The following is a 12,492-nucleotide window of genomic DNA, read 5'->3' on the forward strand; positions in this document are numbered from 1 at the left end:
GGCATTTTTCAGTATTGTCTATTTAACAAATGCATGATGCTCATTTTCTGATACATGTAAATTCATCTCTCCATGGTTGGGGGTTGAAGCAGACCTCACATTAAATTATAGGTATAGGAGTTCCCATCGTGGCTCAGCGATTAACGAACCAGACTAGTGTCCATGAGGATGTGGGTTCAATCCCTGGTCTTGCTCAATGGGTTAAGGATCCAGCATTGCTGTGAGCTGTGGTGTAGGTTGCAGACATGGCTCAGATCCTGCATCCCTGTGGCTGTGGTGTAGGCTGGCAGCTGTGGCTCCAGTACGACCCCTAGCCTGGGAACCTCCATATGCCAAGGGCGTGGCCCTAAAAAGACAAAAAAAAAAAAATTGTAGGTATATAGTCCCATCAAAATACATATATCCTGATTTTAGCAGATGTCACTGCAAGAATTCCCTTTACAGAAATTCCCATTTCTTCCTCTCACCATCACAAGTGACCTTCAACACAGTTGTACCACCGGGTAATTCTTCAGCCCTGGCTTATGTCTACGGATATTCGCATCGGTGGCCCATTAGTTCTGCCCTGGGCAGATGTGGGGCTGAGTCCTCCGACAACTACACTTTCTAGGAGGGATCACGGTGCCCAGATTGGACGGTCCGGGATCAAAGCTCATCAATCACACAACGATGCCACCTGGGCCCTGCCCTTGGCGTGAGAGGCAGGCAGAATTCAGTGAGGGTATTTTGGACAACAGTTGAAACTGATGCCTTATTGACACACATACACACACACACACACACACACAATGCACCAAGACCGCAGAGAGGACAAGGTGTTACAAAGATATGCTTCTCTGGGATCTCTCTGCAAGGACACTAAACACATGCGTTTCCGAAGTTTCGCAAGTCTGGGTTGCCCGTGCGGAGTAGCTGCTCTCTCAGGAGTCCAGTCATTCCCCTGGCCCCACCTCGGATCCCCAGGCAACGCACTGGGCATGCGCAGCATACAGCTCTGGCGGCCAAAGGGGGCTGCTCATCCTCCAGGGTCGTGAAAGCAAAGGAGGTTGGGGTGGGTGGTACGGAAAAGCAAAAATGTGTAACTGTGTAGAGCTAGAATAATGCTGCACAAAATCAAACTGCACCCGATCCCTAGAATTTCTGGCCTAGGACAAAATCCTAAAATTCACACCTCGAAGGCTGCCCTGCGGGACTCAGTACATCCTCTGGGAAGATACTGTTTCTCCATCCAGGAAATCGTGAAAGGCCGTTGTGTGGTTTCATGGGTGTTCTCAGGTCACTTTGTAGATGGGACTTTTCTCTCCCGGCCAAGTTCAGGAGCAGGCTCCCCTTTTTTGAACGCGACCCTGGGACAATGCAGGAGTAGGTTGTCTGCATCAAGCCGGAAATACTGGAAAAGGAGACGAAGGAAAGAATGCCCGAGAGAGCCTCAAATTCCTTTTGTTTGTATTGTTGCATTTGTAAATCGAGTTAATAAAAAGATTATTTGTGATGAAGCCTTGACTGGACTAGAATCCTTTTGAGGCGAGCGCCACCTTGTGGTTCATCTCTTGAATAGGCCCAAGAACGTAACAGAAGCGCCTAGACCTGGGGACGCGACTCCCCACCCACACCTGGACAGCTTCCTCTCACCCTCCCACCTGAGGGCTCAGGCCCAGCCCAGACCCGCCCCAAGAGACTCCTCCCACTTTCTGGAGTTAAGACCAGACATGGCTCTGGACCAGAGCACAAGTGTCCTGTCACCAGCACTGTGCCCCCAGGCCACTCTGCTTCCTTGAGTTGCCACCACACTTGAGGTCATTGTCCTACACAGCACTCGCCCTGCCCCACCTCATGGCCTATTGTGACTCAAAGCCAGCACCCCCCAGGAAATTCCATCTTCCTTCCACATTCAGACCCATCCTGCAGGCAGGGGCAGGCAAGGCGGCCTGGCAAAGGCGACCTCAATATGGGCCCAGGAGGTTGGCCCAGCTCCAGGCAGGACACCTGGCTCATCATGTATGAGACACCCCCCCCCCAACAGTGCTTTGGGGTAGCGATCCTTTCCCCATTTACAGATGAGGAAACAGGCTCCGGAGGTTTAAAATGTACTTACCTTGAATTTCCTGGACATTATCAACCTGTCAGATGAGTTCACTTTGTCATAAATGCTCAAATCCTATGGGCTTGCAGCCCCCTCAAACGGAAGCAGGACTGAGCATTCCCGCCAAGACTCTTGGGTGTATGTGGGCATCTCTGGGCATCTCTGGACCCTGGGCATCTCACATGGGCTCTCCTCATTGATGCCTCTGCTTTGGAGCCATGCGGGCAGCACCCCCGTCACCAGGGCAGAAGGTCAGTGGGGGGGGCCCTCTGGGAGAACAATCTAGACAGACTGGAGGGCCCAAGTGTCGGGGGGCCTGTCCCCCGCATTCCACACTGCAGCCAGGCTGTGCTCCTTCCAGAACTGGACAAGTAAAGTGTCCTGTCCTCCAAGACGCCATGTGTGCTGACCAGCATCCCAGCCAGAAATTGTTCCATCTCGCTCTGCCCAGAGCCCTCCTGCCACAGGGCTCGGACCCGGAGCCAAGGGCCACAGGTGCTTTTCTTCTTTATCCCTGTATTGGTTTTCTTACCGCAGGCTTAGTGGCTTAACCCCACAAATGTGTGATCTGTTGTTCTGCTGGTCAGAAGTTCAGTCCAGATCTTTGCAGACTAAAGGCTATATGCTGGCAGCTAAGTACGGGGGCCTGGGGTGGGTGGGGTCCATTTCCAGCTCATTTAGGTGTTGGCAGGATTCACTTCCTGGTGGCTGGAGGACTGATGTCCCTGTTTTCTCACTGGCTGTCCTCTGAGAGCTGGTCCCGGTTTCTGTGGAACCAGTGGCATCAACAGGTTGTCCTTGAGGGCACCCCGGGATTCAGGCTGGGTGCACGTGGGTTGTTGGTCTTCAGAGTCGCCACTCCAGTCCAACTCCCTCGGATGACGGAGCGCCTGCCCCTCTCTGCTCACTGTTTTACAGAAAGGAGAAGGTCTTTGTTTCTCGGCCGGTCCCTCTGTGTCTCGTCTGCCGCTGTCTCCAAAGCTCTACCATGCCCCTGTGCCTCTCTGATGGTTCCCACGCACCATGAGCTCTGCTCCCCAATGACTTGTGAACATCAGATCCCGGGGGATAGAGACGGCTAGACGGGGCACCCCCTCACCTGGAGCAGTCGGTTCTGCAGGCATCCCGGGACTGTGCACAGCCGAGAGCTAATGGCAGGACAGGGGACTGCAACTGATGACCTATGCCGGGGGAGGAGCTAGGAGGCTTGCCGAATGGACAGATGAGCTGCAGGTGTCCAGAGGTGGAGCACAGACCTGGGAGGGGCGATTAACTGGGGAGAAAAAGGTGAGAAGTAAGGAGGGAAAGGGAGGCCCCAGGTGACTCTGGGTGAGAGCCACTGTCGCAGCTGTCTTTAACTGTATGGAGTAGGGGAAAGGTCAGCAGCCTTTGCCATCTCCCCTCTAGGACTGGGTGAGCACCCCCAGGGTCCCGCCGCACTTTCTGTAACGACATCTGCCCACCTCTCAGACTCTCAGGTGACTCTGACCTTATGCAGGAGGCTGATGTTCCTGGGATGGGCTGTGCACTGGGCATCCAGGCTTGAGGCCACCTGCAGACAGGCAAAGGCAGACTGTGACAGTCAGGCAGACAAAAGAAGGTGTCCAGAAATGGTTAAGAGAAGAAAGCAGAATCAGGACTGTTCTACAAAACATCAGAGAAACAATAATGCAACAGAGGGTATTCATGGGAGTTATGGTGGAGGAACGACTGGGGCAAAACAGTGAAGTTAGCAGAGCCCTGATTATGGTCTTAAAAGGCTTTGCAGGAGGTAAGAGATAGGCCAGAAAAAGAGGTGTGGACACTGCCCAAGGGAATGACGAGTCTCTGTGAGCCGCAGGTGGAGACCCAGCCAGTGGTCAGGGCTGAGCTCCCCTGGTTCTGTCAGCCCCGGTTAAGACAGCTCATGTCCAGGAGGAGGGCTGCTGAGTGTGTACGTAGGGACCAATCCTGGATCGAGCAGTTTGAATTGCATCCAACAGAGATGCTTCCATCCTAGAGAGCCCGTATCCCCAAGTCTGTAGGCCTAACTCGCTCCTCTTCACGGAGGCACGGCTTGCGGGCTGTGACCAAGAGGTCAACACGCTGCTCAAATCCAGCCAGTTGGCTGGGGAGGAAGAAGGTGGAGCCTTTGCACATCACTCCTCAAGGGGCTAGCTGGGTTTTTTTTGTTTTGTTTTTCTTTTCCTTTTTTCAGCTACGCCCTCAGCATATGGACGTTCCCCGGCCAAAGACTGAATCTGAGCCACAGCTGCGGCAACCCTGGATCCTTAACCCATGAGGCCACAGCGGGAACTCCACCTCGTGGGCTAGTTTTGCAGGGATCCCCGGGAGTGCAAATGTGTTGGGATAAAGGACCAGAATGCCCTTAGGACCTCTCTGCCATGCCATGCAACGGCGGCAGGCCACACACGCTGAGGACACGTCTAGAAGGTGAGCAGGACCGCTAAGGAGATGGGCAAAGCCGTCGCCCCAGGGACCCGATTCACATGGATAAGCCCCACTGGTGCTGGGCTACACGTGGAAATAACAGCAGAGGGAGGCCCTGGTGGACTTTCCCAACATCCTCTGGGTGTTTCCATGGCGATGTCCTGATGGTGAGCTTCCAGACAGTTTTAAGCTCTGAACTTGAGCTGGATATACTGTAACCTCCCGTGCTGGGTGTCCACATGTGCGAGGCAGCTCCAGCCCATTTATCTTTCCCCATCCCTGCCTCCACGTGAGAGCAGCTGCTTGTGATCCTCTCCACTCAAAACAATACGATCACAGGCCTGGGGCTCCAGGCGCTGGACCACAAACGAGAGAGAGAGATGTGATAAATAACATTTAAAGCAGCACGAAGTTTGATTTTCCTGTCTAATAACTGCCTCTGGAGATCCTGCTAAATGTCTTTTATTCCTCTGTTCATAAATTCTTATGATAACAGCTTTATTTGGGAATTAATCCAGATTCCCATTTCTCGTTGAATTATACTTTCTGGGCGTGTACGCGCCCTCCTCGCTGTAAGTTACAAAGCTCGGGAAGCCGTATTAACTCTTTCTACGGTGATAGCAGGGTATTGCCAACGCTCAGAATTACATCTTAAAAGCCTTAATGTGGTTGTAAAGTGTTCTAAATTAAAACCAGGCGGAAAATGGGCTCTTGAGAGAATGTGATGTATACTATTGCGGGATGTTTATTTATCCTGCTGCCAGTGCCTCTGGGCCCCCATATAAGGAACTGGCTTCTCTCCTGAATCCCTCTGCAGCACACAAGCTCTGGAGTGGGACTTCCAGGGTTCGGATCTTGGTGTCGTCTCTCACTAGCTGTGTGACCTCAGTCATGTCACACAACCTCTCTGAGCCTTGGTGTCCTCCTTCGTAAAAGGGAGAAAATAAGACCCATTTCATGAGGCTGCTATAAAGATGGAATGATAGGATACACGATAGGAGCTGGGATTGCTTCTTGGCAGAGTCATATTAGCTAACATTTACCGAGGATGTCCTGTGGGCCAGGCAAGCATGTCCTTCTAAGCACAGACGGACTCACCGAACCGCTCAACAACCCTGAGGCTGGGCTCAGAGACCACTGTCTTTTGTGCTGGTTCTGACGCCCGGCATCCACTTACGGCTACTGCTGGGGGATCCTTCCAGATTTCAGCTGGGAAACCACCGCCCAACCCCTAAGCCCACGCACTCTGGGCGGGGATGATCACGTGACCCAGGTCTAAGCCAATCAGAGCCTCCCAGCATCTCCGTGGTGACTGCCTCTGTGCCCTGGATGGATGGGATGCTCTCCTGCTGTCCTTGAACCCAAGAAGCAGAGGCTGGGGATGCTGCGCTCCCCAGGGGAACAGCTGCCTGGGAGTGTGCCAGCTTAGACGACACAGAGTCCCAAGGGGGCAGGAGAACCGGGGTTCACTTGGCACTGTGAGACGCCACTCAGAGAGCCACGAAACATCTGGGCCCCGGACTCTTCCGTTTTCCTCGTGCACATCAACTCCTTTGGGGTTGAGACAGTTTGGTTGGGACGTCCAGCACATGAAGTCCTCTCTGATGCGTGTACAAAGTGTGATTATAACATATACCTGAGAAGACCAATCCCTTTCCTGCTACCTTGACCCGTAGCAAGGTGGAAGGGAGCTCCTTGGGCAAGGACGGAGAGGGACACCGAGCCCAACGTCCCTCCCCCACTGTCCCCTCCCCCCAGGAGGAGGGACCCAGGACAGCCGGGAGTGGAGGTGAGTGTTCAAGGCAAGGTAATGCCTCCTGGCCCCTCTCTTTCTATGGAAAGTAGGTTAGAGGTTCCGGGGCTGCGGGAGACGGGGGCGGGGAGGTGTAGCTTAATGACTGCGGTTTTTGGGGGGGTGATTAAAACACTGTGCAAACAGGGGTTGTGATTATACAACATCGTGACTCTGCTTAGTACCACTGAACAGCACACTTTGAAACAGAAAATCGTATGTGACTTAAGTAAAATTTTATTTTATATATTTTATCATAGCAAAAGAAATATCTTTAGCATTTTATTAACACCGGCTCTACTGAGGACAAGCCCTTTGACTCTGGAGGAGTCTTCTAACCCAGCCGGGCCTCAACAGCCTCATCTTCAGACGGACAGTAGGACCTGCCTCCTACCGAGTTTAATACTGATGACACAGCACCCAGCCTGTAGTGACAGTCTGACCAGTAGGAACAACCAGGGCAGCCCCGTATCAGCCTGCAGTCAAGGCCTCCCAAGTGGGGCTCTCACACCTGCCGCCTGCCAGCTTCACCTCCGCAGGGCTGCCTCTGTTGAGCTCCCCTGGGCCCGGCTCCTGTGCCCACCTGCCCTGCTCACGAGCCAGCCCTCATGCTCCTTTGAGGTCCTATTTCCTTCCCACTTCTTTCGCCAATTCTCCCCATTGCCTTAGCTTTTCTACTGCAGCCTCAGCTGCACCCTGAGTTTGTTCTTTCCTCGGGGCCCCAGGACAGGAATCTGTGTCATCAACCTGTTTCCAGCCCAAGGGGCAGGAAATGGCTTTGCTGTCAATACTGAGAAGGCTGCTCATGGATATTTATTGACTCAATTTGAAAATAAAGTGACCAGACCTCCAAGTGCAGGCAGGGCAGCAGCCTGAACGGTAAAGCAGGCCTGGTATCGTCCAGAGGAGGAGGGTGGGACCTCTCTGGTTAATCAAGCGGAGCCTAGCAGTCCACCGGGCTTGGCATTAAACTGTGTCTTGGGTCTGGGCGCTGTGGCCCTGGGCAAACTCTTCCTTGCCCTGATGGGCCTTCTGGGCCCCGACCGTCCTTTTCACCAGCCCAGAACCTTGAGGTCACCTAAGGCCACTGCAATGGGAAGGGCTAGACTCCTCCAGCAGCTGCCCAGACCCCTGCCCGCAGGACAGGCCTCTCCCTCCAGTGCCTCCTCTGCCCTGTGTGATGTGGAGCCTGGGGAAGAATTGCCCGAGCTCTTTCCAGGCCACCCCGCCCATCTGTAGGCCACGCCCCTTCCACCTGCAGGCCCCACCTCCTCCTCACCCATGTGGTCACCCAGTCTTGGTATCACGCCTTCTCCAACCCCTCGTTCTCCATCACCACCCTGGAGGTGAGGGGTGCAGTCCTCCAGACCACAAAGTCAGCCAAGATTCAGCCCCCAGCTGCAAGTCTAGGAATCCCTCAGAGCCACTCTCACGCAGACGAGCTGGCTACAAATTCGGGTGTCTCTATAGATACCCACCGGATTGATAATTCACAGAGCTCAGGAAAACACTTTACTTACAAGACAGTTTGATTATAGCAAATGGAAGGAAATCAGAACCAGCCAAAGGAAGAGACCCATAGGGCAGCGCTGAGGTCAGGACACAAATGTGAAGCTTCCGTGGGCTCAGGGAGGTGGTACCCTCCTGTCATCGATGGGTGACAGTCCACACAGAGCACTCCCAGCCCAGGAAGCTCACCCGTATCTGGAGTTTATGGTTGGAGTTTCATTACAGAGCCTCGACTGGTCAAATCATCACCTGCAAGGCTGAGCTCCACATCCAGCCCTGTCTGCCCCAGTGGTTGGGCTGACAGCATGCAGATCAAAGCCCCAACTCTAATCACGTCACTGGTCTTCCTGGCATGGCCAGCCCACACCCCACATCATCTTATTAACATAAACCATCCAGGGCTCCCCCAGGAGTGACCTCCTGGGCATAGACTATTGGGTGTGGTTGACCCACCGTGCTTAATAAAGAGCCTCCCATCACCCAGGAAATTCCAAAGGCTTAGAACCAAAGATAAAGGCCAACCAGATTCTTTATCACACATCATCCCTTTGGGTGATTAGGATTCTCAGGTAGGAGGACTTACATTTCAATTCTCTAACTAGATGCATATTTAACCAAACAAAAAATGTAGCCCCACAGTCATGTGCATGACGCCTCTTTGGCCTGCCCATTTGTGTGAATAACTTTTTGTTTTTCTCCCATCCCGTATTTAGTGCCAGTATCATATTCCACTGAAGGTTGTCTGTTTTGCTAGAGCTATGTTATCCATCATCCCGAGATTCGGAAACTCCGCCCTGCTTTGTCCCATCGATGAGGGAGGTGGGAACGGGTGTAACAACTGGTGAAAGCTGGGGTGGGAGGCAGCACAGGATTTTCTACTGAATTTCAGGGAAGTGGTTTCCCACAAAGCTCTTCTAAGGATTTCAAGGCTCACCAGCTGGCACAGACCTGGTAGCTCTCAAGGGAAGTTATTATGTTTGTGAAAAATACACTTTCCTCTTCCTTCGGCAAACAGGGCAAAGATTCGCTCTCTTCCCCGGATTATGTCACCAATGGTTGAACACTTCCAAGAGGTTGAATCATGTGGAAAGTTTTTGTTGACTGAAAAAAAAATGCAGAACGCGAGAGATGTGAGTTAAGTTTTATTGGGGGCAAAACGAGGACTATAGCCCGGGAGGCAGCACTTTAGATGGCTCTGAGGACCCTATCCGCAGAGGAAGGGGGGAGGTCAGCATAGATGTGATTTTGGTGAAGGGGAAGGTACATGCAGTTACACACACATTTTGCAGAAGGTTGCTGCTGGTCTCATGAAGGTTACAGCTTGTCAGAAGGAGCAGATGTTATCATGACGGATTTTAGTGCTGTTTTAGATACGAGGAGATGCAAGAATTTGTCTCATAAATTCGTCTCCTGAAAATATCTATCTGCAGACCTGTTTGTTCTTCCAGTTTTCCTAGAGCACAGAGCGCCTCCCTCCTCGTCTCCATGCTGAGCTCCTTTCAGGGCGTGTTGAGGGTTGGCAGCTGTGGTGGCTCATGATGCTATCCATGTAGAGGCAGTTGGCACGTGCCCACCTCCGGTTCACAGCCCCTGGCATTCCTGGGCGTATAGATCTGCCTTGTCACCACGTGGCTTTCTTCCAAGGTCTGTCTCTCTCTCTTTTCATAAGGACACCAGTCATTTGAGGTTTAAAGCCCACCCTAGTGAAGAATGACCTCCTCTCAGCTTGAGTCCGTCTACCAAGACCCTATTTCCAAATGAGGTCACAGTCACACGTTCCACGTGGACAGAAATTTGGGACCAGCTCTTCAACCCAGGACAGTAAGTGCACACATATTTTGGCTGCCTTGTGTTGAATTCCCCTCCATGGTAGTGTCCCTTGTCACTCTCCCCCAGAGAACCAGTCCCTCCACAGACAGCAACATGGTGTGCTGTCAAGCTTTTGAAATTTTTCCAACCTCCCGCGTGGAAAACAGAATCTCAGTGCTCTAGTTTTTATTATGAATAAAGTTAAGCATGTTCCTTGTGTGTTGATTTGGATGGTTCATGTCTTTGCCCATTCTTCTAAAGAGATCTGGTGTTTTGCCCTCAATTTTTCACATAGAACAAGTCCAGGATTTTCCCTCCATTCTTTCCTGTTGTTCTTCTTTGTGTGACTGAAATTTCATGACTAGTTAGGAAGAATTATGGCTCACACTAGCTTCTCTGATCCATGGAGTGCTTTCTGCTGTTATTCATGTAAAGTGTTTCTAAAATATGGCAGCTTGGAGTTCCCTAGTGGCCTGGTGGTTGTGAACCTGGCATTGTCACTGCTGTGGCTCAGGTTGCTAGAGTGCTGCCAGTTCAATCCCTGGCTCTGGAACTTTTGCTTGCCAAGAGAAAGCTGCCCCCGAAAATGGCAGCTTGGTTTCTGAAAATCCCTGTTTCTTTTCCTCAGTTGTATGCAGACCTCCTCTGTCCTGTTTCTCAATTGTCCCTTTTCTGAAAAATATTTATTCCACTCACAGACGTTCCTCCTAGGCATGAGGTGTCCTGGAAGAAAGCAGTGGCAGGTCCATTTTGAGAGTCAGTTGGGGCTAGGCAGCCCCACCCCCTCCAGCTTCACCAGGGACCACAGCGGCCATTGGCTGCTGAGGTTGGCAGTGCCCCTCCCTCTGTGTTCAAATCATGCTTCTGTGCTTTATCATGAAAACCCGTGGGTATTTTGGGTTTTTCCCCTTCCTGGGCCCATCAGATGACCTGTTACTTCCTCTGCTTGTTCTTGCACAGGCACAAGAACATACAAGTCTTCGCTCTGGTAATGGTTTGCTTCCATCTGCTTGTATTTTGAAGTTCTGAAGACTATCTTGTGACCCAGTTTTATTGTAAACGTCATCTTCAGCTTTCTGCTTCTCTATCGAGTCATTCTCACTATTCTTATGGAGGAATGCAGAGACACTTAAAAACTAGCTTATTGCCAATGTGACCGTCTTCACCTGTCTTGGCTCAGTTGTTCAGAATTCTTTATATGTCCCTCACATTAGCCCTGTGTTTATGGTCTATAGTGCCGTTATTTTCTAGCAGATTGCATGAGTGTCTTTTTAAACAATGTGTACGTTACACTTTGGTAAAAGAGGTTCTTTTGTAGTTTTTATATGTTCGATTTTATTCATCATTTCTTTCATGACATCTGGATTGTGATTCATCACAAAAAGCTTTTCCCCACAGAGGAATTCACTCACATGGATTTCTGGAATATGTATGATTTCACTTTTCCCATTTACAGTTCTAATTCATTCAGAGTTTTTTGTTGTGCATGGGATGAGGAATGGTTATTTAATTTTCTCAGCATCATTTATTAAAAAGCCAATCACTTTTCCAGCAAGTGAAATGTCATCTTTTTCACAGACTAAATTTCCCTATGCAGTTGGGTTATTTCTAGACTTCTGTTCTGTTGATCTGTTTTTCCATTCATGCACCAACACCATGAGTTTTCTTCTTTTAAAAATATCTTCTCGGGAGTTCCCGTCGTGGCACAGCAGTTAAGGAATCCGACTAGGAACCATGAGGTTGTGGGTTCGATCCCTGCCCTCGCTCAGTGGATTAACGATCCAGCGTTGCTGTGAGCTGTGGTTTAGGTTGCAGACGTGGCTCGGATCCCACGTTGCTGTGGCTCTGGCGTAGGCTGGTGGCTACAGCTCCGATTCAACCCCTAGCCTGGGAACCTCCATATGCCGCAGGGGCGGCCCAAGAAATAATAATAATAATAAAAAAAAATTCTTCTCTTTACTGCCTTTTAACTGAAGTATTGAAGACCGATACCAAAAGGTTTAAATAGTGATGCAGTGATGACCCGTGCACACATTACCCAGCTTAAGAAAGCCAGCATCTCCACAACAGCTGCAGCCCCTGTGCGTGCATGCATGTGTGCACGTGTGCGTGTGTGTCCTTCCCTCATCACACGAACAGAAACACTGCCAGCTTGGACTGAAGGGACTGAGAGGAATGAAAGAACAGAGCAGTTAGATCAGCAGGAAATAGACTGAGGAAACCATTAAGCTGCAAACGATTTTTACCTTTCATAAATAGAGGAAGGATGGCAGAGTCAGGAGCCCAGAGAGAGGAAGAAATCTACTCCAGGCATGTCCACCACTTGCCTAGTGGAATTTCAGAACTGCTGTGGACCAGTGGCCCCGTTATGGCTCCATTTTCCCCTTTATTGAGCAGGAATGACTGCAGTGGTTGTCCTGTGCCCATCCCACCTGTACACATGGGGGACAGGGGATTTGTCTCTTTAGTTTTGTGGATCTACAGAGTGAGAGGTACTGTCCTTGAATGACACCCAGGGGCCTTGCTTGCACCCAGATTTGATTCAGAGGGTGAGATTCTAGAGGTTGAGCTGACGTAGTAAGGAATGGGACGCTTGGGTCTCAGGAGGAGGGTGAGTGTATTTTTCATGTGCAAGGGATGTGAATCTTTGAGGGCCAGAGGGAAAACAGTGGTGGGTAGCTATCAAGACAACCTCAGTGCTCCCCCACTTCTGGTAGTCACCCCCTTGTCTGATGCTCACAGCTTTTCCATGAAGTGTGGGCTGCACCTGGCGACTTGTCTCTACGGGATGCAAGATGGCCAAGTGATGGGATATCACTTCCATCTCCATTACAAAAGGACTCTGGCTTTCATCCTTGGCACCATCTCC

Source organism: Sus scrofa, chromosome 15 (assembly GCF_000003025.6).
Source record: "Sus scrofa isolate TJ Tabasco breed Duroc chromosome 15, Sscrofa11.1, whole genome shotgun sequence".
NCBI lineage: Eukaryota > Metazoa > Chordata > Mammalia > Artiodactyla > Suidae > Sus > Sus scrofa.